Source organism: Tympanuchus pallidicinctus, unplaced genomic scaffold, assembly GCF_026119805.1.
Source record: "Tympanuchus pallidicinctus isolate F22 unplaced genomic scaffold, pur_lepc_1.0 scaffold30, whole genome shotgun sequence".
NCBI classification, from domain to species: Eukaryota; Metazoa; Chordata; class Aves; order Galliformes; family Phasianidae; genus Tympanuchus; species Tympanuchus pallidicinctus.
Genome location: NW_026294748.1, coordinates 3,519,421 through 3,547,148, shown reverse-complemented (window position 1 = coordinate 3,547,148; position 27,728 = coordinate 3,519,421). Strand labels below are relative to the sequence as shown.

The following is a 27,728-nucleotide window of genomic DNA, read 5'->3' as shown; positions in this document are numbered from 1 at the left end:
CTTATTTTAATTTGCAGTATTGTTTTTTGCTTTCTGGTACTGAGAGCAGAGGAATGGAAGGCTTTTGAGCTGGTAGAACATGCTTCTGAATTATGGTTGCTCATGCTTTTGTTGTTCAGCTTTGTGGGCTATCCCTGCGCTCTTTATTTGCATTTTGGATTGGGAGTACATGTAAAAGTTTCTGCTTGCTTGAAGGTGGCTCAGGATCTCACTAACTGAATGAGCAGGTAAGTGGGTAAGGCAATTACTTACGTATCCCAAAATAAAGCTGGCAGCACACTTGTAGCTTATTTGTTTTAACTAGGAGAACTCCTGGTGCTCTATGAAGAGAGAGACTGAATAGATCTGTGCTTTTGAAAGAAAAAAGTGTATGTCTGAAGGTAACTGGTAGCTAAAATGAGAAAAGGAATTCATTAGGAATCAGCAAGGAAGCTTGTGCATGAAAGTGTATTGTCCAGGTAATAGAAGTGATCTCCTTTTTCAGCTGTATGAGTCATAATTCTGGTTATGTTCCTATTGATTTTGTTTTCTTTCATTTCAGTGCAACTGTAGGAAGAACTTTACATGAAGGCAAAGTATAAAACCCTAACAAAGAACTGTAAGTATTTTAAAGATTTCTACTTTTGCTTAGAGCTGTTGGTGGTAGAGTTGTATGAAAACCTAGGAGAGGAGTCTGGAGAAAGAGAAGAGGCTTTATGGGACAAAATCTTGTGAAACAGGGGAAGGTCAGTGACCTACTGCCTTGTTTGTGAGAATCTGATGTAGTGCAGTTCATGTTGAGAGAATGGAAGGCTGAATGTATCTGAGACATGAGTTTTGATACCTTAAAATTGATAGGTGCTGGGGGGAATAGTTTGCTATCAGCATTATCTGAGACAGTGACTTTTTACAGTTCGGCCTTTTTTTTTGCCATTCCTGGTGTTTATGTGCTTCAAAAAGCTTGGCTTTGGTCTCTACTTGTAAGAAGGTTGAGGTGTGGTGCTTTGAACATGGCTTCTCTAGGTTCATGTGGTCTCAGTACCATGGAGTAGCTGTCTAAAACGGCTCATAAAGCAAATTTGCCATATATATGTTTGTATGATGTGATTACCCAGATGAGTTAGGATCTGGGATTAGAGGTTTTTCCATCATAACACTCCCTGCTCTGCATGTAGTCCATAACTGAGGTTTATTTAGTGGAAGCTGAAAGCCCCTTTCTGTTCTGACTTTGAAACAACCATTAAAATGTATGCCCATGTGAAACTTAATGCTTCTGTGAGCCTCAGGTGTTTGTGCTTAGCACTACAGTGTGCAGACAGAGCTTCATGCAGTGTAAGCAGTTGCTCTCTTAAAAAGAAGCGATTGATGTATCCAAAAGAGACCTTGCATTTAATTAACATATGCTGGCCAAGCCATACATCAACTTGAGAAATCAATACAGCCTGCAGGATAAGATGCCAGTACTGTCCTGTGCTTAAGCTAGCAAGAAAAACTGGGCTTCATCTTAAAGCTGTTGATGGTGTGTTCCTAGACTAATGTAAGTAAATGTAGCAAACCTACAGCTCCTACTGTGCAGAACCTGATTCCATCAGCTTCCAGCTGTAAGGCTTTGGGAAATGAGCTACTAACAGGTGTGAATGGATTAAAACTGAGGAGCTGCTGGTGGAGCTATAGGAGAAAGGGTAGTGAGGGATGGCTGGCTACTGAATGGGGTATGTGAGGTGCTGGGGATTGCAAGGATGGGTGTCTGTATGGGTAAGAAATGGGTTGTGAGGTGCTTTATTAAAGGCATTTTGTTCTGATGTACAGCAAAACTAAACTAGCTGAATGCAAAGGGTATGCTGTAATGTATGCAAGTACATAGAAAAAAAGCTTTTCAGTGCACCCCCAGTTGCTTTTTCTTACAAGGAGAAGGGAGCACAGGGGGAGGTCCTATTGCTAATGGAAGACATCAGCTGTAAGTGTTCAGCTCCTAATTGCACTGGCAACTGGAGTTCAGAACAAGGTGTTGTTACTGAGGTGTCAGTTGCTCTTTGCACACAGTCCAGGAAGCACATTATTTCTCAGGACATGGGTAGGAATGTCTTCTCAAGTGTGCTAAGGAGCAAATCAGCTGCTGTGTGAGAGCAGTAGATGGGTGCAGTGGGTTACATGTTGTCTACAACTGCACTGAATATTAAACTTCTGACAGCTGAATCTTTGGATGCAGCTCAAGTAGTATGGAGGTCTTTGCACACTCAGAACAGCCCTTTCCTCTGGACTGCTTTCATGCAGTGGGGGTGTTTTGGTTTTTTCACAGGTTAGTGGCTGTGGGGCTGACAGGATCCTTGACGCTTGCTGAAGAGCTGCAGCCTTTTCCTAGGACAACTCTTATTCTGTGCCCCAAGCTGGAGCAGAACAGCAGTACCAAAATCACTGTTTGCTCAAGGTTTAAGTGTAGGACTGGGAGGTGACTGACCACAAAACTGCGTATCTGGTGCTAAATACTCCTAGAGCTGCTGAGCCGTTGTAGAAATGATTTTATGTTTATCTTACCACTGATGATAACATAATAGAGCAATTACTGGGTGAAGTATGCACTGGAGAGCAGTTACAACTATGTAGAAACATTGTCTTAATACCTACTCTTTCATGCTTGCAGGGACAGGAGCTGGTCTGCTGAGAAACCTGGTGAGGTGTTTCAAGCCTGTGTGCCAGGAGTGCAGAGCTCTGTTTGCTGCAACTCTCCCCTCAATGGCAGAAGCTTCGTTTATGGATGCTGTGCTACAGAGGAAGGTAGGCAACAATCCTACAGTCCTTAAGAGCTGTGTTTCAGCTGCATGTGGGGGTACAGTGAAGCACTACTGTCTGTGGTAATGAAGGGCTGCCAAGTTTAACTTGATGGAGGCTTTTATCATGCAGACTGCCAATTCAAGGTAGTAGGCATACCTTCAGCTTGCCTCATATTCTCCCTTTCTACTCTTCTGAATTGTGGAGTTGTTTCTTTGTAAATTTAACAAGGATAAGGCTGTTGCTGTAATGTATTTGCATGATGTGCTTTCAAAAATGTCAATTCCTACTTACACCTGCTGACTTCTGAGATTGTTACAGGCTGTACTCTAGCACCCTTGTAGTGCACTAAAACTATGCACTTAGGTTGCATAGTGTAGCAGCATTGTTTCTAGGAAGTACAGAGAGCAGGTTATTTTTTAGAAAGATGATGTCTTGTGCAAAGGTTTTGGGGATCGGGAAGCAATTGATTGCATTTTGTATGGATACAGTTGAAAATACCTGAGATGCTCTCAGCCATGCTAAAAGCACCTAATGCTTTGTCTCAGTATATGACTGTGGGGGAACTCCTTATCAGAGATGTAATCCAACTGGTAACAGTGCTTTCAGAAGCTTCCAAACAAAATGCTTCAGACTATTAGTAATTTGCCTTTCAGGTGTCCTGTGTGAGTCAGAATTTCAGTGCTTCAATTAGAATTCAGAGCTCTAAATTCAAGTCCTCTAAGCAACAGTAAAGAACAGGGCTCATATGGCAGAATTGCAGCTGTGAATGGAACTGATTCATTGAAATGAACGTTGCATAAAAATATGGCATTTATTGCTTGGCTGTTGAAGGACATTCCTGTACAGACCTACATTCTCCTTCAAGGTACTTCAAACCTAAATGTGTGCAAATATGGAGGCCATATACCTTAAGCAATCATTGCTTCACTAAGTGCACTGTATAGTTTATTCATCTGTGAGTAGTAATTGAGGCTTGTACTGCTTTTACAGTGTTGAGTAATAAAACAACCATGATGTACAATAATGCTGGAGAGCTCCAAGGAGGCTCATTTACATGATAGCAGGGGAAATGGTCTTGCAAGGAATAAGAATTAAGAGGTTGGTATTGTGCAAGGTGGTGTTTCCTTCAGATCAAGCCTGACATGAAGGAAGTTGGGGGGGAAAGGGGTATAAAAAGCCGTTTAAAATTCTGAGCCTGTTCTTTCATCTGAAATAGAGAAGATAAATTAAATCTGGGGTAAATCCTCCTGGGGTAGTGCAGGAACAATAGAACAGGAGGTTTTCTGTTACCACATCAGAGATCAGATCTTTCCTTTTTTCCTTCAAGACAGAGGCTGACGTGTGTATGTGCTTCAATGCTTCAGTTTTTGAAGTCAATCTCCCTTTCAATAGGTGGAATAACATTTGTCCTTGGACTGTTTTGCCCTATATTTTGTTTTTGAGGCGAGACTTCTGCTTTTCCTACTTTTTTTCCTGTTCTCTGTACTCTGGTTTGCTTTAGAACAGGATGAGTTCTACCTGCTATATGGTTTGAAGGGCCTCTAGTTCCTCAATAGGCTTTGTCATCTGTAGCATGGCTGAGATTGGAGCCTCAAAGCAAGAGGAAGGTTGTGTTGTATTGGTGCAGGAAAGGAATTGTTCTGTCTGAGCTTGTCTGTGTTGCACTGCTAAAAGCTGAGCACTAAATGTGAAAAGCTGATTGTGAAACATATCTGTAGACATTGATGAACGGTGTAAGAAGAGCCTTTGGGAAGAGTGGTGCCTTTTTAGAGAGAAATAGAGACAAGATGACTGTTTTCTCTTGAACTGAAGAGTGATGGATGTTATCCTGCTGACCCTTCTGTTATTACCATTGAGATGATGTACATGTTAATTGTCCCTTAAAACATTGATGAACTCAGCTCCGGCCCGGGGTGGTTCCAAGTACTCCAAGTTTCATTTAAAACTGGGGGGGAGAGAGGTTATTTACAGCTGCAGACTTCCCACGAGTCTTACAGAAAATGATTTGTAGCAGTGCTGACATGGCTTCTGTCTGTGACAGCAGAGATCCCAGCAATGGGCCTCCTTAGCTGACGTTAGCCTCTGTGAATGCTCCCAGAGGTATGCTGAGAAACTCCCAGCGTCTGCTTCACCATTTGTAAGGCATGCCAGGATTCTGTGTAAAAGATACTACTGGAAAGCAAAGTAGTGTTATTGTTGTCATAAAGCTGACATGAGTACATCTGGGTGTCCTGGGGGAACGTGCTGTATGAGCACAAAGTGACTTGGTAGTCTTCCCACCCTTAAAACACAGCAGCTTTTATAGCTGTACAATCCTTGTTTATAAAATATATTGATCCAGCAGCATCATAATCTAGAGATGTAACTTCTCTCATTAGGCAGCGACTGCAAGTTGCTGTAGCAATTTAATACAATTAGTGAATACAGGCAGAGGTAGGAAGAGGTGCCTGGTCTGGCAAGGGGCTGCTTGAAAGGCTTGTATGGATGTATCATAATGATGGAGGATTGTGTGCTTGAGTCAGGGCTGCTTGTCCATGTGCACTTACATTAACTTGTGTCTGCAGAGTTTGTTTTACCTGGAGGAATCCACCTTTGCTGATGGCATGAGGCTGAAGATATAATTGTGGTGGCTGGCATCTCGGAGCTCTCCTTTGAGAAAGCTCTGTTCAGGTCCACTGCAGCCTCCTAATATCAGGAAAGATGCCTGAGGAATTCTGCCACTGTTTCTTTCAAAACTGTGCTTGAACCGAGAGGCTGTTTCATGTTGGAGTCACTAAATTCTTAGAAAGAGAGGCCACTTTCTCAATACTATTTCATGCTGTTGCTCTCATTGAAAGGGGGGAGAGCAAGCTCAAGCTTACAGATGGCCAAGGTGTTCTGTCTCCTCAGCAGATAGGCAGTGATGCAGTCATGTGTGCAAATCCTCTAGCAGCTTAGTGACTTTATTCATCATTTTTCACAGCTGCTTGTCACTCATAACAAATTTACATCATTGTCATCCTTTCAATTTTCCTAGTAGTAGGAAAGCAAGCAGCTGAAGGTAGGAGAGGGCAACTGTCTCATCTTACATTCACAGCAAGCTGCTGTAGAGGGTGAGGGAAAGATCTCGGTCACTTCACCTGTTTCTGTTGCCTGGTTTTAGCTAGTAACCCAGTCAAAAATTAGCAAGTTTGTACAGTGTACTTCTGCAATTTGTTCTCTGCTCTGGTGGTATTAATGGCTGCTTGCCAGCCCTGACACCCTGCCAGGTAACTTGCATTACTGATCCTGCTGCATGTTATGATGCATGTTAATGTGCCTGGTGTGGCAAGCACTTGTCTCTGTGGGAAAAGGTGAAGGGAATGTGGAAGGTCTGCTAAAATGAATAAAACATTGCTGTAATGCTGTGCAGAAAGAATTTATCTTTTAGCTTGGGCTGCAATATGTGTAGAGTGGCTGTGTAGGTTAAAGTAACCCTGTTCCATCATCTGCTTTGTACAGCTATGAATACATATGGATGGAAGTCTTAAGATGGGTCAGAACTGATTCAGCTGCTGACATTGTGACACTGGACTTACAAATGCAAACAGTGACAAGATTTATCCAAGATCCAAGTAGTCTGTGCCAGGAGGTGCTGGTTAATCTTTGCTGGCAGCTGGGGAGAATGCTACATGAGATAAGTTCAACTTGCTGTGGGTATTCATACCTTGTCTTCCTTGCTTCTGTGTATGAAATACTTCGTGCTGCTATCAAAGCCTTTCTGGAGCAATAGATGCTTTTGACTCTTTGTGATACCTGTTAACTGGGATGCTGTTTTGCTCAGACTTGTTGCTCACTGCATGCTCCAGCTGATACTTGATTTATTCTTGCTGGCTTCAATTTTCATTCCACTTAAAACAAGCTGTGAGTGAGGTGTTCTGTTGGGTGCTTTCTGTGTCCCTTCAGATGTGTGGAAACTTCTTATTGCCTTTGGGAGAGTCAGAATCAAAAGAGGAGGAAGGTAAGGACTTGGTTTTGAGTTGCTTATTTTCTGGAGCAGAGCTGACTTAAGCCGAGATTCTTCATTGAAGCCTTGTATGTGTTCATTTAGATCTGGAAGAATTAATGAGCTTTTTATTAGAGGGCAAGGAGTGGTTTTGCAGAGATTGGTAGCATTGACTGTTGAAATGCTCATAAAGTGTTGCAATATCAGAAAAGCCATTCTGGTTGTTAGCTAGGTCAAGTGACTGCATGCATTTTCCAGACACAAATGAAAAACTGCAGAAGCTACACCTGCATTATTATTCACCCATACCTGTCCTTCCTTCTGCTCAGCACATAATGGTCTGGTAAGCAGGACAGCAGCATCCTAGAAAGAAGGCACAGTCATCCCAGTCCTCTATTCTTTATGCTCTGCTGAAGTTTCTATTAATAGATGGCATGGTGGCTCCTGTTCCCTTGCTCTCTTATTAGTGAGGTTTTTAGTTTTCAGCAGAGCTGGCTGATGTGCTCATTGGACCTTGAAGGATTTGCTCCATGACAGATACAAGATATGAGTACAAATGCAAGACATGCTTTAAATTCATAGAGGAATTCTCATGGGGATGCTGATGAAAAACAGCTCAAGATACATTGGTGTCCCTGCCTCACATATCAGAGGGACAGCCTTTCTCAGAGCGTTCTTGCTAGGATGCAGTAGTTACCCAGTGCTTCAGGCAGAATGGATGATGATCCTGTCCTCATTCTCCCAGTGCCAATGGAGAAGCCTGCTGCTTGAGACCAGAGCTGCAGAAATGGTGAAGCCCTGTTCCAAAAAACAAGGCTGAAGGATGACTTGTGGCTTGTTTTTTTCTACTCAGGGGGAAGAGTTGTTCAATATGAGTAAAAATTAATGTGAGCACTTAAAAGTGCTGATCGTGATCCAAGGATCATAAAACATTATCTGAAGGCGAATTTGTAATACTGATTTAGAGCTGGCTGAGGAGCTAGATGTAACATACCATGTTATCAGTGAAAGTACTGATAATAGCACTAGGTATGGAGTGAGGTTAAGGACTGGCATGTTTGTCTCAGAACACTTAAGCCTGGTGTTCTACTTTCCATGTGCCCAATGCTGCTCAGAGCAGTGAAGGAATTAGGAAAATCATGGTTTAGGTGAGAATTGGCATAAACTCTCTCCACTTGAAGGCTTCTGTTTAGGAATCTAAGATCTAAATTGCCCATCTCTTGCTTTCATTTCTCCTTGAATGATTCGCATCTTACTCGTATTCTGATCTGTGTTATTTGTGCATTTTAGTAGAGAATGGCTTAAAATATATGGGTGGCTGGAAGGGGAACGGCAGCAGAATGAGTTTGATTTTATTTGGGCTAAGTGAAGAAATGATTTTGAGGAAATGAGTTGGTTGTTATGTGGACAGTTCTGTTATCAGCAGGTTGGAGGGGATTGCTGGCCCACAGATGAGTAGATAAGCAGCGTCTTACCAGTCTGTTTCCTTCAGAGATGGACAACTTCTGTTTTTCCTCCTGTTTTGTGTTAAGGTTACATGTGAAAAGCACGGAATGTGTAAACACGTACATCTCTTGCAGGGTAAGAGGATTATAAATGGAGATGCTTAGAAATCTTCTTAACCTGCTTAGAGGATATCGAGTAAGTGCAGTCTCAGATTCAGCATTGTTTTGTACTTTCTTACCTGCCTCAGGTAGAGAGCTTTATAGACCTGGGATTGCTTAGATGCTGAGGCTCTTGAAGCTTTGTTTTGGACAATTGGTTACTGGTGAGCAAAGTTCATGTACTCCACATGGGAAATGAAGAGCTCAGTAGGCCTGTTCTATCAGACTGTGTTTTCCACGGTTTAACTTGCTGAGTGTAAGTTTTCCTCCTGCTCTGATTTGAGTTACAGTTAACCTCAATAAAAATTACTTGGGGGAAGAAAGCCAAACCCAACACTTATTTTGTTCTCATTCCTTCTAAATCTACAGGAAGCTGTGGATTAATAGTTCAGACTACAGACAGAGGTTTATCTCAGTAATAACCTTAGTTCAGCTGCAACCTGCTGTCAAGCTTCTGAGAAATAATAGGGCAGGAAAAGTGGCCATCCAGAAAGTACTGAAGTGTTGACTCCCGCTGTGACACTTCTGCTTAGGTTGTTCACTTTCTTCTTTTGGCTTAAGGTATGAATCAATGCATGTATTGCCAGCACCCGCCTAGCCTTCGAGTATGGCACAAATTAAGGAATACTTCTGCAGAAGTGGATGGTGATCAAAGTGCTCCATAAATTTTTTAAAACTGTATTTTGAGCTATCCAAATGATCATTATAATGCATTATTCAGTCAGAAAGAAGTGCTTCGTGAGATCGGTGAAATATATCTTCATTGTAAGTGCATCTGTTGTTCCTTGCAAATGATTAGCTGTTGCTGAGTTGTAAATTTTGCTCTTTTGTGTATGGCTAAGATGATTTTTTTCCTAATTAAGGACTGACAATAAGAAGATAGCTGCACCTAATATAGATAGGTCTCTTAGTCACTTGTTTACTGGGTCGTAAATGCAGCTGACAGCTTAAAACAGCACTGTTTTGTTGTGGCAGAGCCTGCAGTCCTACACGTGTGCTTGAGTATCATCATTCTGCAGGCTGGACTGATGGATAATGGCACCAGCAGGCATTAGGCTTGGACAGAGAGTGGGAGATGACTTATTTTTAGGACTGGCCAACGTTTCTCACTGTTCTTTGGAAATGGTGAGGTTGGCAGCAGCGTTGAGGAATGGTTCTGTTGCTGAAGCCAGGAGCTGTGAAACCCCAGAGGTCGGCCGTTTCCCACTTGTATCCCTGGAAAGCAAAGAAGTCTTTTCCTGCAGAAATAATAGGAAGGCTGCAATAGGAGCTGTGTTGTTTCTGGTTGGCTTCTGATTTTGAAAAGTGAATAAATTATCTTGAAGTATTTGGAAAGTGTTGGATTTCAGTGACCTCTCTAGCCTATGAAATTCTAATACTTTCTCAAAGAATATGGTAACTTCGTAGTGGGCTTTGAGATGTGACAGCTTGTATGCTTTACCATGGAAATATGAACAAAACAAAAAGCTTGTCTTGTTCAGAGATCTGAGACAGCACTACCTGACTATGGAGGAGAAAGTTCAGGAAGCGTGAGAGAATCTGGAGGAGTAAAACTTTCAGCTTCTGAGGGTGAGGTTTGCTTTAGGTTTGAGTGTATGTTGTGTAACAGGCATGAAGTGGGATGGTAGTGCTTGTTTGGCAGCCATGTGGTTGTTCACCCATCCATCTATCAGCATGAAGCTTGCTGGAGAACTCATCTGACGTGAGAAGTGCAAGCAGTGGAATCCAGAAGCTCCTTGTCTCTGAGATGGGGTGGGTGTGCATTTGTTTGGGGTGTTCTGTGCTGAGTAATAATTCAGTGATAGCTCAAAACTGAGTTAGAAAGGGCTTCATTCCATGTGGCCACAGGACTACATTGTACAAATACCTCTTCTGCTGTCAGACTCTTTTTGCTGCTGAGAGCATCGCTCAAAACTTGTCTGAGCAGGGAAGGAAAACTGAGTTTTAAGTATCTCAGCTGGGATGACAACTGGAGTGTTTATACAGGCATTTGTGCTGTGCAGCTACTATGAGCACTTGGAGATCTCTGCAGGGCTAATTTATTTCTGAGCTAGTGAAAAGGCTTTTAAAGGTAGTAGCTGTCAACAAATAAGCAGGTAGCTATCAAAATAGGCTGCTGTAAGAGGTAACCTTGTTGCTTACTCCCTAGGGCTAACCTTTAGGAATGTGAAAATCTGTTTTGCACTCCAGGACAATAAGCAGCAAGGCCAGCTGTTGCACTTAAGAGTTGCCTTTTTTGCTTATAGCTGGGCCTTTTTGTTTGCACTTGGAAGTGGAACAGCTGGGAGGAAGCTTGCTGTAAGCTCTTCCATATTGTTTCTATGGAAACTGTTAGCTTTCCTGTAGGTTTTCAGTGGGTGCAAGCTGTGGGTGCCTCTGAGTAATTGTTGCATTAGACACTTCTGAACCTTATGCCTGGACACCAGTAGATCTCCCAAATGGTTTCCTAGGTGATGGCATTTTCCATGCTGGGGACAGGAATAGGTGTGTTAGCAATGCTTAAGCAGTGCTTTCTGTATCTTATTGCTGATGGTGGAGTAGCAGCTTAAGTCTTTGGACCATAGGTGCCTGTCTGGGACTTTGTTATAAATGGGAACATGTTGGTCTGAGGCTGATAAATCCTAAGTGGATGGCTGGGCAGTGTGAGATGAGAGAAGCAGAGCTGAAGGCCATGTGCTTCACAGAAGGCTGGTATTTGTCTGGGAGGCCTCGGAGCCTTCATCAATTGATGTGAGCATGTCTTTTCTCCAGTTGAAGTGCCTGAGGGCAGCTTGATCAGGGTAGTTTTCTTTTGGGGGAGTAGCAGAGGGTTCTGTGCTGTTGCTCTGCCTGCAAGGAAATGCCAAAATGCAGCACGTGCTGCTAATCGAGAACTGAGGCTCTCCTGGTGTGATAAGAACCTAGCAATAAAAATGAGGAATGACTATGACATGTTGCCAGATTACCCAGTGTTTTGAAGCAGTCTGTATAAACAGTGCATGCTGGAATACTTAGCTCTGATGCCAGGATGAAATGTGGAAACTATCTCTAAGGAAGATGGTGCACCAGCTCCTGATAAAAAGAGATTTCTGCTAAAAACAATAGATAAAACTGATGTTCTAGGTATGTTCAGTGGTATGTTTTTGAGTTATTGCAGAGATAAGGAGCTGGAATGAGAGTTGCAGGAGATTAGAGTATCCTTTGGGGGGGAAAAAACAAGATATTTATAGAGATAAAATGTGTTACTAAAAGTAAATTGCTTTCAGAATTGAGTGGGAGTACAAGTATCTTAAATTGTGGTTGTGCTTTAAAATGCATAGAAAGAATCACAAAATGCATACAGAGGATCAGTTTCCATTAAAAGGTATTGCTTTAATCACTGTGCAATCCTATTGAATTCCATATTGGCTGCTTTTCTAGGGCTCTGAGGAGCCTTCTATAAAAGGCTATAAGATGACACAGTTAAACCACGTAGCTGCTGTGTGGGATTTCAGCAAAGAGAGCTTTTGGTCAAGTGCTTAAATGCTGGGAGCTGAGGTTATCCAACAGAACATGAGTGTTCAGCCCAGGTCCTTCCTATTGCCTGTAAATATCTTGCACGAGTTGCAGGCTTGGTGCTATTAGCAGACAGGTCTTGCCCCCTGCATCCCCTGACTTCACTGTGCAGTGGTGTTGGTCCTTCACACAGCTGTAAATAGATGTGCTGCAGTGGCTATTAAACCTGGGTCAGAGAAGGGTATGTTTGCTGCCTTTACGTAACTTGGGTTTTTGTGTGGAGGAGAAACTCTTTACTCTTCCTATGGGCTCTGAGAAAGCCCTGTACTGGCAGGGCCCATTAATTTTTAATTTAGTCTTCTCCACACTGCACTGCTGTTTTGTTTTATGAGGACATTATGCTGAAATGAAGGCTTGTAAAACAGGACTTTAAAGTTTGAGAAAGGTGCAGTCATTATAATAATATGCATGCCAAAATGGAAATGAGTGGGTATTTACAGCGTGTTTAATATTAATTATATTTTATTGTGATGTCATCCTTGCAGGTCAACTGGATGGTGAGATGCAATGTAGACTGCAAATCCCTGGGCAGAGGACTGATGTGGGGTGAGTAGGGTGAGCATTGCAGAGGCTGGGGGGGAAATAGCCCTTGTGTTTTATTGTAGGTGGCTGGGTAATAGAGGCAGGGAGCTGTCGTTGCAGGAGGGGTGTTGAGTGGCAGCTTTGCTAGCTCTGCTCCAGGTGCTTCAGCTGGAGCTGTGTTTGAGCTGCTGGTGTGAGAAATGAGGCTCAGCTTCTGAGCACTTGGATAGTGCTTTTGCTTTGACCTGCAGAACACAAGAACTATAGATAGAGAAATATTTTTTTCAAAGCTTAATCTACAGATTTGCAAGGTGAAGTGTTTCTCCCTTTGGAATTGGTGGCAGCTTACAGGACTTCAGCAGCCTGCGTAGAATAGTGTGAAATAAATTTAATGAATAATGGAGAGCTGGTGCAGAAATTAAGCAAATCCATTCTTCTGATCCAAAGAGATCCAATTTGGGTCAGATAAAGAACAAGGTGGGTTTTTTCTTTGCCTCAACACAAATCTGTAGCTGATGAACACAAATAATGAGCAGAGGGAACAAAACTGTAGGGACTGGGTTATGTAGTTGCTGGCAAGCTGTGGAACAGTTAAGTGAAATAATCTGTGACAAGACTTGTTCTGTCCTGTGTGCTACCTGAGGGGTTAAATATAAGAGCCAGCTGCAGCCAATTTTCTCTCTTGAAAAGGTGGCAGCCAGAGGGGTGATGGGGTGGGAAGGCTTCCCTTGTCTGAAAATTGAAGCATTCTAAATCCCTGAAGCTCCCATCCACCCTTAAAAAGAGAGAATAAGATAAAGGAAAGCTGAAGCACAGGAGGAAGCTTCTAGTCAGCAGACTGCAGTGGTGGTGAATAGGATTTTCACAGCTCACTAACCTCTTGAGTGTTTAATAAATCCCAGAGATCCATTCCAAGGATAAGGTGGCCCTGGTATCTAAGCAGGCAGCCATTGCCTGCTGTCATCTTGGTGACAAGTGACCCTGCACAGCAGGACCAATTACCCAGCTAACAAACTGGAGACAAGTGTCTCCTTCCCTGCTCTCCTGGCAGCTGGGCTGAAGGTGCCATGGTTGCCATGGCAATGATGCTTCAGGTGCTGACAGTGTGAGTGCTTGTGATGAAGTGACTGAGGATTGGGTTTGTAGGCTTTTCTTTCTTTCCCCCCTCCCCCCCATTGATTTCTTTGGTTCATCACCTGGCCTTGTGTTGACAGATTGAGGAATACTCTTTGTTGAGCTGTCGGATGCTGGTTCCTTTTAAGGCAAATTGGTGAGTTCAAGGTGTAGTAGATGCTGAATCAGTGCTAGATGAGTTCCTGTGCTGGGTAAGATAGCTGTGTAGATGTATATGAAGCAAGAAAAGGTTTTTTGCAGGCTGCATTGCATTGGGGACAGCCTGGGATTTCCTGTGAGCTTGTCTTTTAAATGTTGGCGTGCCATCTCTGTGCAGGTGAGATGATTTTTGTCTCAGTCTTTGAGGAGTGGGACTGGCTTGCTCCTTAAGCAGTTGCTGCTGGTCACCAAACTGTAGATCTAAGCAAATGAAGAGTTACAAAGCTGTGGATGTTGCCAAGAAGGGTAACTGGGGAGCCAATCTAAGCAGACAATTGATGTCCTAATCAGCCAGCTGGTGGCAGAAGGTCCAGCTGGTGTCTCAGAAGTGATTTTGAGCTGCTGCTTCTCCAGCTAGGAGGCTCCCCATGGATCTCACCGCTTTTCCTTCAGAGGAGTTTGCTGTTTGGCCCTTTGGCTCACAACCTGGTGTTTAAAAGTTGAGACCTGTTAGGTTGGCAAATAAAAAATAGTGGACTAAAAGACGTGTCTGAAGTTCTCATACTGGTTTTGCATCCTTGTTATATATATGACAAGTCAATAGACTTACCTCCTGTCAATTGGTATGCCATCAGGAACCCTGAAATATTCAAGCCAAGAGGGAACCATGTAACTGAGTGAAATTCCATTATGAAATAGTTCCACTTTGAAAGTGAAAGCTGTATGTGTACAAGGGGAGATTAGAGTGGCTAGAAACATTTGCAGATGTCAACTGGCATGGCATAAATCTGTGTAAGTAGCTAGGCAGCCTGCATTTTCATATTCCTAGATTGGTTTTGGTTATTAATGAGTAATGAGGTTGCTTACTGGCTTAAAAATGGAATTTGTTTTGGGAAGTGGCTGCGTTTTATGGTATTGAGTTACAAACAGGCTGCACACAGAAAACCAGCTGGAAACTGTATGCTGGGGTATATTTTGGGGATGGGAATAGTGAGAGGAAAGGAGGTAAATGTAGTGTTCCAGCAGAGCAGGTGAAGTTTTAATACTGCTTTCTTTTGAAGCTGAGATGCAGAACAAAAGGATGTAATGTGGGTTGGTGATGGCAAAAGACAGTGAGCCTAAAGTGCAGGAATCTAAGGAACTGCCTACACCTCTGTAGCGTTAGAACCAAAGTGATTATTAATTTCTCTTTCAGGAAAGACCGTTTGTGCTCTTCAGTGATGTGGAACGTAGCTGAGTGTAGCTGTGTTAGGGCACGCACCTTGAGAGCCAGCAGGCAGGGTAGAGATTTGCATACAGAAGGCAAAAGCCTTTACACAGTGCCAATAATGCACATTGTAAAACAGTTACAATAACATTCACTGCAGCCATGAAAACAATTTTACAGCAGATTAAACACACTTAGAAAAAGGAAAAAGATGAGAGAGAAAGCAATACCAACACTAAATTAGGGTTTAGTCAGCAGCAGAAAGAGCACAAGAGAATGAGAGTGTTCCAACTTTTCTCTGCTGCATAGTTTCCTTTTTTCTAGGCCAACTATTCTGCTGTAATCTATTTTGTTGGTCTGCTATTTGAATTGAGAAACTCTTTTCTGGAATAATGCCTGTTAGTGAAAATTACAGATCTGAGATGAGCATTAACTTCAATAGAGCTCGCAGAACCCATGGCTCCTCAGTTATTGCTGCTTTGTGGATCTCCAAACTGGAGTAAGAAGCATCCGAATGAGGTGGACCTTGCTGGTGGCTTGTTCCAGTGTGGGGAAAGGGAGAATCTGACTGTTCTTGTGGGATGGAGAGCAGCTCTGTTTTGCGTGTAGTTTTGTTGTAGTTATTGGGCCTGAGATCTGAGGAAGAACTGAGAAGGGTTTACTTGTGTGTGATTTTATTTTCAGGCTTCATTATTTTGACACCTCTTGGCAATTTTCCTAAGTGCTTAAACTGCACATTACTGAGAAGAATGTTTTTAGGCAGCTACGTTCTCAAATTGGGCAAAGTTTATTTACTGTTTGACTTTGACATCTATTTCTCTAAACAATTTCCGCTAAATGAATTATTTTTCAATAAAATTGAGTGGGTTCCCACATTGCTTTTTTTTCTGTTCAGTTTGTACTTTCTTTCCTTTGGTGCCAGTCGCACCATTTCCTGGGTAAAGGATGCTTTTAAGAAGTCATGCATTGCTTGGTGCTGTGATTAAAGGAAGAACCAAAGACGACTGAAGAAAACCTCACAGCTTTTAGCTGCTGAATGACTTATTTACTCATTGAGAGTAAGGGCTGTTATGCTTTATTCTCCTGTCTTTAAGAAGTATTTATTGATGAGGCCAGAGGAGTTTGGGTTGGAACCAAACAGTTGTACCACTGTTACAATGAGACCAAGGTTTGGGTTGCTGTTCAGCACAGGCAGCAGTGTGAACCTAATAAGCAGTGCTTTTTAAAAATGGGTGCAATAAAGCTAGCTTCAGTTCTGGGTTCTGTATGTGAGCTTCAGTTAGTAAATGGGTCACATTGGTTTAGCTGCCAATTAATTTCGAACGCTAAGTGAAAATTACTGCACATCTCCCTCATTTCAGTGTAAGAGGGATGAGCTGCTGTTGAAGGCTTGTCTGTCTTGCCTTCTCCAGTGATAACCTCCTGCACAACCTTCCCCTTACATGAGTCCTGTCCCTGTTTGCATTCACTGTACTGTCTCAAACACTTAGAAAGCCATTATCAGGCTCAGAAACTTCTTGAGATAAGATTGGGCCACTCAGGCGAGCCGATAGATAACATCCATCTGCCTCAGAATGAAATCCAGCTGACATCAATACTGACCCTGCGTCCCCTTTGGGGATATTATTGTCTGGCAGTAGCAAGGCACACTCTTTAGAATTGTAATTCTGATGAACCCTGTTTTGTATCGTTGGCCTGAACATCCTTACAGCCCAGACACAGCTTGGCTGTGTTGCTTAGCAATGCATTTCTGCCAGAGTGTTGTACAGACCCGAGGCCTTTTAAAGTTTTCTAGGCCACTTTCTTGCTGCTGCAATTGAAACTTGAGCAAGAAAATGAGATAGCTTTCAAGAATCTCTCCAAATCCAAATATTTGATTTTTTTATTTATTTTTTTTTTTCCTGAGGTTTATAGGGAGAGAACACAAAGGTAGTTCAGAAGATTTCCAGGCAGGAGATGGGAAAGGTAGGAGTGAGTGCACTGCACTTTGTGCGGTGATGCTGCTGTGATTTAAAGCTTGCAGGCTGAGTGGTGTTGGTAGAACTCGCCTGTCAGACCTCTGAAAATGGGTTCTGGCTTAGAGATGCTTTGAGTGCTCAATGGGGCAGAGTCAGAGGAGCACAGCCGCTGCCCTTGTGGAATGAGTTTCTGTAGAATGCTTTTACCATAATGAACTGCTTGGTGTCAGGTCTGCTGCTTTAAAAAAGAAAAAACATGCACAAAAATAAAAAAAATCCACCCTGAAATAGAAAACTTGTCTGGGTCTGCAAGGAAATAGCAGCAGGTGTAGGAAACTGCATTGCATCTGCTGAAGAAAGCCTGTGTGCAAAATTGATTGCCAATACTTGTTTCCCAGGGGAGGTGCAGGTTTAGGGCCGCAATTCCTTGCAGATCGTGGGCTGAGGACCATCAGCTCTGACCTGTGAGTGCTGCTAGACCTGACCCTGTTGTCTCTGAGCTGAAGGGTCTCACTGAAGGTTATCTCAAGGGCGTACAACTGAAGTTCAGCTTCCAGGATTGCTTTGTTGTGTAATGACACCTTGCATTTTGATAACATCAGGCTCCTGGTCCTGGATTGCATTACTACTGAATGTGACCCTTGTTTTCACCTATTCTTGTGGCTCTTCGGTTTTGTAATGTTCTTCAAAATGCTTCTCTTCCCATTTCTGCTCTGATTTCTGCTCTGATGTGATGCTGCTTCCCTGCCTAGTGCTCCTCTAGAGTTCTTATATTAGTCTCATGATAGAGTAAAATGAAATGCAGTGCTAAAATCAGAGATGCCTGCTCTTAGGAAGCAATTTTTAGCTCTTGCTCACTTGGGTCCAGTGATTGTTGGACAGAAAATTGCCTCAGCTCTATAGCTTTGTCTCATTAAGAGTTATGCAAGTTTCATGGTGTGCTCACAGTTCTGATTTACATTTGGTAGAGCCACAATGCAGTGTTACAGAGACGTACATTGGGATCTTCTTGCTGTGTTACAGACCTGAGCTAGCTTTGCCAACTTATGATTTGTGTGTGTCAATTGAGATGCACAGTTGCAAAGAGGGGATTTATGGGCTGTTGTAGCCATTTGGGCTTCAGTTGGGACTCTAAAGGGATGCTGCTTCAAGATAACCTTGCATAGCAGAAAGATATTCAAAGTAGAGTTTGGAGCTGCTGTACTAATGGGAAGTTTGCTTCCAAACAATCAATAACTAATCTATTCAAAGAGTTAATTGGAGATGCTTAGGAGAAATTAATAATGGATGTTTAAGTGATAGTTCCTTTTAACTTTGCAAGAACATTAAGACAAAGTAAACATCAGAGGAATTGCAGTAAAGCAGGCAAACTGGGGAAAATTAGGTATGCAAAACAGAGCTGTATAAATCTGCATGTAATTAACTGGGGGAGAGTTCCTGAAATTACCATACAGGCTGAATAAGTTGGTATAAGCACGAAAATGAAATGAAGAGACGCTGTGCTGGGAAGAAAGATGGTATGGTATATGGGAGGAACTGCTGTAGTCATCCTTCAAAGGACGGCTGAGTCGTCAGGACGGTTCCTAAGTGAAATATAAAATATTCACTGTTAGGTGTTATAATTGAGTACATAACTTCAAGTTGTTTGACAGCTCTGATCTTCATCAACCCAGCTGAGGAGGTTTTTATTTTTCATACAGCAGTACCAGTGGCAGCTCAGGAGCTTCCTGCGTCGTCTGTTCTTTATATTGCTTTCCTTCCTTTCTTCTCAAGGCACAAAGGTGTTTACTGAAATGCTCGAGGACTTGGATTTATTTCCAAGCCATCATTGTTGTGATAAACTTGCATTATTCATAAGGCAGCATTTTCCTATTTATCACTCGCAAATGGTGTGCTCCAACAGATGCATGTGGCGAGATACCCAGTAATGAAGCTATCATGCTTGGAATTACTTCCAGCTTGCTATTGTTAGTCTGCATGAAATTGGTCCTGCTGCAATTCTGGTGTGATGAAGTTGGGTGAGGGTGCAGTCTGACCCCCTCCTTTCCCCCCCGAGAGAGTCAGCAGAAGTGCTCTGTGTCACTGCTGGAAGTAACTGAGGAGCTGGGCAGATTCAGGCTCTGCAGGCTGAAATTCAGCCTGGTTGCAACAAGTTTCCACCCTTATACATACATGAAATGTGCTCTATCAGGTATAGGGCTGCACCTGCGCGATGTAGATGGTGTAGTAGCAACACAGGATGTCCTGCAGGACTTTGAGATATTGCTGTAATCCAAATCCCTTTGCTGAAATGTCTGTTATTGTCCTGTGTAATCCATCCGTGGGCCCTTTGCTGGAGTTGGAACAAGGAAACAAAAGGCTTTCACCATTTGGTGTGCTGTTGCTGGTTCCCTTGTGACCTTATGTAGCACCTAATGTGTTTGAAAAGAGAGCACTGACCTGGGGCTTGTTAATTAGTGTCCCTGCTTGATCAGAGTGGCTGGCCTTCTGCTTGTCAGGTCAGGTAGGCTGTAAAATCAAGCAGTAAATGCTGCCATCCTAATGAACTGTTCGAAATAAGTACCAATTAAAGCATTAAATAAGCTCTGCTCCTGAACCAGCCTTTTTTATTGGTGGTTATTAAATTACAGATTGCAACAAAAGAAACCCATTAGCAGGGACCATTTGTAGCAGCGTTATTGCTCCTTGTTTGCATTTGCCAGAGTGGACAAGAGGAGATAATGGTTTGTGGGTTTGTTTGGGATGAGGGTTAGACAGCAGCAGAAGGGTGAATATCTGCCATGGAGGTACCTGGGGAAGGCAGCGTGGTTGCTGAGATGGATGTATATCAGCTGTATGCAGCTGCATAAATGGTTATGGTGGAGGTGAGGCTGTTGAGGATGTGTGTCAGAGGAGTGGGGACGGAGGAGTGCTGTGTTCCCTGCTGTTAGTTTTGTTAAATTTGTGGCAGAGTTGATGGCTGCTCTGTAAGACCAGGTTGTGTGAAGCAGAACGTTAATGAAGCTCTTGGGTATAAAGTGAGATGGAAGCATCCAGGTGGAGCTGGGTGTGAAGGGGACAGTTCTGTCCGATGTGTTCAGCTGGGTGTGTAGTTCTGTTATGTTCTCAATTTAGGAATTAAGGCAGGAGAGAGCCCACCTAATGCAACTGATGTCATTACAGAGCAGCAAGGAGATGACCGGACTCCAAGCTGCTGAATCGGAGCCTTCAACACCTCTGGGATAAAGGGTTGAAATGTTTGGGATTGGAGGGTAGAGCTGTACAGTTCTGGTGCTGTGTGGAGCCATGTGGAAATGGCATTATTTCATGCCTCGTTGTAAGGCTTAACGTTACTGGAATTTTATTTCCTGTTAGAAGGAAGCAGGCTCAGTTGGAGGCTTTTTGTTGGCTTTTCAGTTCTTGGGGATGAGAAATAGGCTGTGAGGGGATGGTGGCATGCAGATGTCTCTTAAACTGAGTTAAAGCAGTTACCTGGCTTGTGAGCTGCGCCTGCCTGGGCCGATAACAAAATGCTGTCTGCTGATGTCTAGATTAACTCAGTGGGTAAGGATTAGCAGAGCATTCTGTAACGTTGATTTTTCAGCTTAGTGTGCGGTGTTATCTCATCTTGTAGGGAGCTGGCACTGTACTGTGTTCCTCTGCTACAGAGGAATAAATCCAGAGGTGAGAGCAGCTGGGGAGCCTTCATCCCCAGCCACAGTGCCCTCTTCACAGGAGCCACTGCTGGCAAGGCGGTCTGGTTATTTGTTACTCTCACAGCAAGTTGTTAACAAGTGTTGTGCTTGTCTTTAGGCTGTATTAATAAAACATAAACATTTCTCTAAGGCCACTGGTTGTTTAGATACTGAGTTGCTTTGATTTTTTTTGTACTGTCAGTTGGCTTAAGAGGGATTGATTCTGACAGTGAGCAAGCAAAACTGCTTGATTTGTAGCAGCTTTGTTGGATGCTTGGAAGTCTTGGCTATCTAAAGCAAACCATTTACATCAGTTATTTTACTCCTCACTTCTAGGCACAGTGCAGAAATCCTGATTTCTTTGTATGCATCTGTGGAGGCTAAGTACGTGTCTTCCCCCAAGTCCTGCTCTGTTCCCATCAAATTGCACAGTGAAATTTCAGATGAATTTGAATGAAACAGACCCCCGGTGCCTGGGAAGAGAATGCAGTTGAGGCTCACACTTTTATCATGAAATGTCATAGAGTTCTTTTGTAGTGAAAGTGGATGTGAAGTTGTCTGGTGCAGCAATTGAGCAGGAATTCCTCATTTCAGGGAACGGTTCTTGATTTGTCTGTGAACCCAGTTGCTTGGAAAGGATTAACAAAGGCAAATGTTGCTTTAAGAAATATATTTTGTTTTATTTTCCATTCTAACTTAACCTGAGAATCCATTGCTTGTGTTTGGAAAACTTTTTTCTTGACTTTTTTTCTAATCCATTCTTATTTGTGTAGAATCTTACAAATAAGTGCTTGTACTGAGGACAAAGCTGCAGGTGAATAACAAAAGTAAGGTCTCCTTTTCATGTGCTGTCATTATGGACAGAGTGAATGGTACTGAAGCAGAATGCTTAGCTCAGGCTTTTAGTACTACAGGAATTGATTATTGTAATGTTTTGTTCTCAGAATTGCTCTAATTTGCTAACGCTGTTCCAAATTCAGTCCTGTGTCTGACTGCAAGAAGAAAATAATATTCAGCTTCCTTTAGTTGCCTCTTCACTGGTTACCAGCTTTTTTGCAGTTGACTTTGCTAGTTCTTGCATTCTGTTCTTTGCAATTTTCCTTGTCTGCCTTTTTTCTCATTTATCTGTTTGCATATTGCTGTAATACAAAACTCTTGGTCTACAGGTGACTCTTCAGTTCTTTAGCAGTATTGGAATGCAGATTTCTTTTAAGGTGAGTCCTTCTCTGTCTCCCTTGCCCTACAGCCATTGAGATGTGCTTAAACCACCTGTTCAATATCAAACTAGTTGACAAATCCAGTAGTTGAATTGTTGCTGCTGTGGAGTTCCTCGAGGAAATTTAACTTCTTAATTCAGTCTTGTGCCCCTTAGTGCTCTTTCTCCCCCGTTTTTGATTAATTACTGTTTATTGCCTTAATGTGTTTCCACACGTGCTACTGCAGTCAGAAAATGGGGCATTTTCAGAAATTCTATCCCTGTCACTTAGTTTAGAGAGCTTGGAATATAATTTTCTCCTTCTAGTGACTGATATCAGCAGAGCTGTTACTGCATCTCAGTGCTCAGAAGTAAACTAAAGAAAAAAACCCTGCTTCATAGATGAGTCTCTTGTACTTCTCATTAAATATGTATTTCTCTTGGTCCTTCCCTTGCTAAGATTGCATGGGCTTCATTCTCAAACCTGTCCTTGCTGTTTGTCTCAGCATAGAACTTCTTGTGCCATCAATTTGCCTGCAGTTCAATTTTGTGAAGGGTTGCTCTTCCAACCTTCTGATGACTGTAGAGTCAAGAGGAAATCAGAGTATGGAAACAAGCCATTGGCAGCAAAAATTGCCATGACAGCCCTGGCCATCTAGCTTTGAGGTTTTGCAAACAGAGGAAGGAATGGTATTTCCATTTGTTTCAATGTCTTAACATTTTACAGGTGTCTGTAGCATTGGTAATGGCACAGCAGTGCATTTCTAGAGAGCAGCAAGTACCTGCATGAATTGACTTCTTGTCAGTTGGGTAACTCACACTGCCCTTATTTTTTTTAATCTATTCCTCCAATATCAACAAACTGATTTTCTCCAAGTTCCTATCCATAAAGAGGGAAGTGGGATGACTTCCACCATTGCCTGGAAGTCTGAAAATCGATGTCCTTGCTGCATTGCAGATATTCTGTATGATTTTGGCTGAGCTGTTTAATTACTTGTGTCTGTCCCCAGGGTGGGAAAGGGAGATGATAATGGTTTTCTAACCTGGGGATGTAATAACTTATTAATGTCATATGCTCTGGTGCTGTGACATGAGAATAAGGTATATCATGTTAGCTGTAAAATTGCCTTCTTAATGACCTCTGGTCTTATGCAACCTCTTCAGAGAGCTTTTCACATGTATGGATTCTTAATTTTTCAAAGGAGTGATGACTTATTGCTCCCAAAGTATAACCTTGTTTTTGTAGGTCTATCAGAAGCAACTTGGAAATCAAGTTCTTGTTGCATTTCCTTGCGAATAGCATATAGGAAAGCTTTAAGTATATCTGGGGTGGGCTAATTTCAGGGGCACAAAATCTAATTTAAAGGAAAAATCAATTTTCTTTGTGGTTTTGACAATGAAATGTTTGTTGAAAGCCTACAGGAGGATCTAATACAGCTTTTATAAATCTGTTGCAACTTGTGAAGGCCAATTAAATTGAAAGAAAGAGCAGAATAGTGCATGACTCATGTTGATTGTAGAATCAAAGACCTGAAAGATCACGCGTGTGGTGTTGTCCTCTTGAATGAGAAGGGAACCTGAAGCTGGGAGGTGAGGTGGCAGGCTTTTGTTGACACTGTTGCCTCTGCATAGAGCAGTGAATGTAAAGCAAAGGGCTTCAGCTGCTGCTAAGTGAGCAAACTGGTGTTATTCAGGTCACAGAATCACAGAATTGTAGGGGTTGGAAGGGACCTCCAGAGATCATCGAGTCCAACCCCCTGCCAAAGCAGGTTCCCTGCAGCAGGTCGCACAGGTCGGCATCCAGGCAGGTCTTGAACATCTCCAGAGAAGGAGACTCCACCACCTCCCTGGGCAGCCTGTTCCAGTGCTCCGTCACCCAGGTCAGCTAGATGAAGTATCCATACTGTTGTTCTGCTCCTGAGACTTGGGCTGTATCTGCACTATGTCACGCTCCTTGCATGTCTGCTAGCTTGTAGGGACTATCAGAGCTCTTCATGGTGTGGGATAGACATGCCCATAGTATTCTAGGTGGCAACTTCAGGCCTGTATTTCAGGTTTTGCTTGAGCATCAGATGGGATCTGGTACTGAGGAAGAGGGAGAGGACCATGAGCCATCTCTCTGCCAGCTGCTCAGCCAGCGAGCTGCAGATGTCCCCTAAGAGGGCTGCTCTTGGAAATATCATGTACAAACAATAATTAAAGCAATAACTGTTCTGAATCCAAATTGGTCGGAGCTGGCTTTGGAATGGTATTTTCTGCTGAATTTGAGGGGGGGATGGGAAAAGGAGAAAATGAAAATGAAAGCCATCTTTTCACAGAATGTTTTGTAAATACTGTGGATTTCTAAAGGAAAACTGGCCATCCAAAACACAGGGTGGTTTGGGTGGAATTTCAAAACCCACTTTTCAAATGTAAATGATATATAAAAATCCAGAGGAAAAAAGAGATTTTAATTCTGCAGTCTTTTTTCCCTATTCTGATCCAGTCAGATTTTAATCCCTGTAGGTATAAAAGAAGCTTTTGCAATAGAATGTTTTCTTCCTAATGGTGAGCCATCAGTCATTCTGTCATGTTGTATGCCAGTCTGCCCATTTTGTTTGGGATAAGCCAACTGACCTCAAGACAACGCAGGGACTAGTAAGAGGTGCCAAAACTGATGGGAGATGCTCAAGGCTTCGTGTTTGACACGACTAATGACACTGCTGATAATAGGGAAGCTGTGGTTTAGCATGGGCTTCCCAAAGAGCACATTGCCCAATGAAGGGGAAATGTTGCAACAGAATTAATCGCTACCTGGGAAACAATTTCACGCTAGGCTAGACAGGAATTTAAACAGGGCTAGTTCACAACCCAAGCTTTGATTGTCAGGAACAACAAATAGGAAGAAAAGATGGTTAACTCAAGTTATGAGCACGTGTCTGGTCTGTAAATCAATAGTTGCCTGCTGATCATAATTCCATGAAGCACTTCGTGCAGCAGTTCTGTGTAAGTGTGCAACTGGAGCTGTGGGGAAGGAGGGGTAATCAAGTACCAAGAGGGAGTGAATGAGGGGATATATTGGCACCTTGCAGATGTAGGATGCAGCACAAGGCTGAATGTATCTCCAAAATACTTAGTTTATCTGCTTGCATCCCAAGGGCTTTGCAGAGCACTTCAGTCTGTGACAGATGTTCTTGATAATATCCTCGGTTATTTGGAGGAGCGCAGATGGAAGAAACTTCTTAAAATACATCAGTTCGATGGATCAGAAGTTCACACAGTACTGACTTTGGGACTATTTTGATGCTTGCTGAATCTGTACAGCTTATTTTTTTGGATTAGGCTGCTGTATGAATCTTGTGCACTCAGCGACCGAAGCTGATACTGTGCAGATCTGTTTGGCTCTTGCTGAGGCAGAAGGAGGTCTTGAAGTTAGGGAGCTCAGCACTAAAAGAGATCTGTGACAGTGTTATAGGACCCAATGCAACAGCTGCTGCTTGTGGAAGGTTTATGGCCATGTTGTGAAGCAGGAGCTGTGCAACTCCAGGCTGTCATTCTGCACTTCAAGGCAAGTCCTCTGCACAAGTAGGAAATCTTTTTGGTGGGGAGGAAACTATCAGGCTATAATAGCATGTTTTAAACGGATGAATGGTTAGGTGCACACCTTGGCTAGCACAACAGGATGGTCCTTAAAGCTTCCTCTTAATATTTAAAGAGTACCTCAGCATCTCAAGAACGTATTTGCTGTCCTTCCTTGTGTCATTAATGTGGGAGAGTACATCAGGCAACTAGTTCCTCTATTAGATGTGCCTCCACTTAGAGCTGTGTTCGGTGTTTGTATTTCCTTTTGAAAGGCTGGATCTTTCAGGGGGAAAAAAAAAAAGTAGATGCACTTAGCTGTGCTATCTCCTGAATGAGGCAGAACAGAAGAGATGCTATTATGTGCCATGTACCTGTAGTTGAAAAGAATAGGTTATTTTAACAATAACTTTAAAGCTCAGGCAAGTGAAGTTTAATCTCTTCTGTTCATTATAGCCAGATGGGATATAGCCCCAGAAACTGCTATATTCTCCTTAGTAATGTGGTTGAGATTCAGAAAGGCAATGGCAAAAGCTGGTCGATGTCATTGCAAAGGAGAGGAGGGCTGATATTTCAACACTTGGAAGAAAGGAAATCTGCACAACTGCACACATCTTAAAATCTTCAAGCACTTTCTTCTTTATAGGTAAAGTTGTGGCACCTCTGGGAAGTAACAGCAGAAAAGATGAAGTTGCTATTGAGGCATTTAAGCCTATCAGAAATAATGGTTCTGAACTATTTCAGAGTCATTATTCTGGAGGGTGCATCAGTATTGTATGTAGAACTAGCATTATTTTCCTGCTCTTAGAGAATACTTCTGCTGCAGGGCATCTCTTCAGCTCCAACTTGCACAATATTGTTGCACAATACAGGCTGTACGTAACTTCCAGGAATAAATAGGCACCCAACCATCTCTGACTGGCAAAATAAGACTGAAAGGTCCCTGAAACCAAGATCATGTTGTTGTTTTGACTCGTTTAAAGAGGCTAATGGCAGTATTTCTGGAGATGGATATAATGAAGCATAAATGGCTGTTTCTCCTGGTCTGAGGCAAGTAGTACAATAGGGCACAAATGCAGGAAGAAGCTAACAGTAGCAAAAGTTGCTAGAGCTCATACTCTGCCTTGGTAACTGTCTTCAGACTGCTCTTGCCACATCCACCTGTCAATACATGTGTCCTGGAAAGCCAGATTCTCTTCTGAATGCTGTGGAAGAGCAGATTAAATATGCAGCACTTAGAATTGCTGGATTTGGTGTGTGAAGGAACAGTCTGGCACACAGGTGTGTTGTGTTGGTACTGTGAGCATCCTCAGCAAACCTTGTGCTGCCTGCAGGGCTGTTCTGTCTCTGCACTCAGGTAACTACACTGTCTGTTTAATATTTAATGGGTTTTTTTTGCCTTTCAGTTGAATTCCTGGTGGGGTATCACTAGTGTGAAGTCTCTGCTGCTGGCTGAACAGGCACGGTGGCTTCGTCTGTCCTGTTAGAAGCCATTCATCACTTTAATATCTGAATCTGAGGATTCCATTAGAATCATCAGATTTTGCCAGTACTTCACAATGAAGAGCAGCAAACTTGCTGAGTGCCTCTGATGGGTCATATGAGGTCCCTTAATATAGCGCTTTACAGCCTTTGATAGATTACCAGCCTGATGTTTTTGAAAGGCTGGGTTTTTTTTCCTTCCAAATGTCTTTTCACTCTATATTCTGCTGCTGGCGCTCACTGCAGTATTTTTTTTTCCTAGGCTTTGACACTTGTGCTGCTACTTTGGCCTTGGAGACTTCTGACACAGCCCAATTTCCTGAGCAGAGACCTGTTTGCAGGGCCTTGGCAGGGTTTGAAAGGCACTGCTGCTGCTCTCGTGTTGCAGGTTCAGCCTGGGTTTCAAGAGGATGCAAGAGGCTTCAAGAGGCTTTGTGGTTTCCTGAAGGGAAAGTGACAGGTGCCACATTTCTTTGTGCAAGTCTCTAACTGTGTCATGGCATTCCAGTACTTACCCCAAGATGAGTGATGATTGTACTAATTAAGAACTGAAGTGGAAGGATATGAGAAGGATGCAGTATGGGGTGTTTTCTAATAAAACTGAACTACTTTAGCAGCAGCTGATGCTGCTTTTCTCATGGCAGCCTTTATTTCCCTTGTAAAACCTAGAACATCCTTTCCAAAGCAGCTCTGGTGCTGAGAGGAGCACTTGAAGCTAAGGCTTGCTCTGCACTGCATTTTGCTCTCTGTATCCTACAGAAATAGAAGTTTGGGCTTTCTAGACTCGTGTCCTTTGTTCCTCTGTGGTTTGCTGCATGCTTTTGAATTTGTTACCTTGTCATAACTGTATTTACTGGGCGTCATTCTGCACTGTTACAGCATCTTATGCACATGCATGTAAAGAAGTGGGGGGAACATCAGCTGCACTCAACAGCTGCTTGGATCTCTACTCTCTGCAGACTGGCATTAAGTGACCACATTTTCCTGTATGTGTCAGACTGTGTACG

At 42.8% G+C, this 27,728-nt stretch overlaps 1 long non-coding RNA gene across 1 annotated transcript; it reads left to right on the top strand.

Moving 5' to 3' along the window:
* The first annotated feature begins 1 nt into the window (after position 1).
* Positions 2 to 27,603, top strand: LOC128087609 (uncharacterized). The gene is made up of 4 exons (XR_008209904.1): positions 2 to 227; positions 542 to 598; positions 2,621 to 2,754; positions 26,984 to 27,603. It is a non-coding gene; the product is annotated as an uncharacterized LOC128087609 (long non-coding RNA).
* The last annotated feature ends 125 nt before the right edge of the window (positions 27,604 to 27,728 follow it).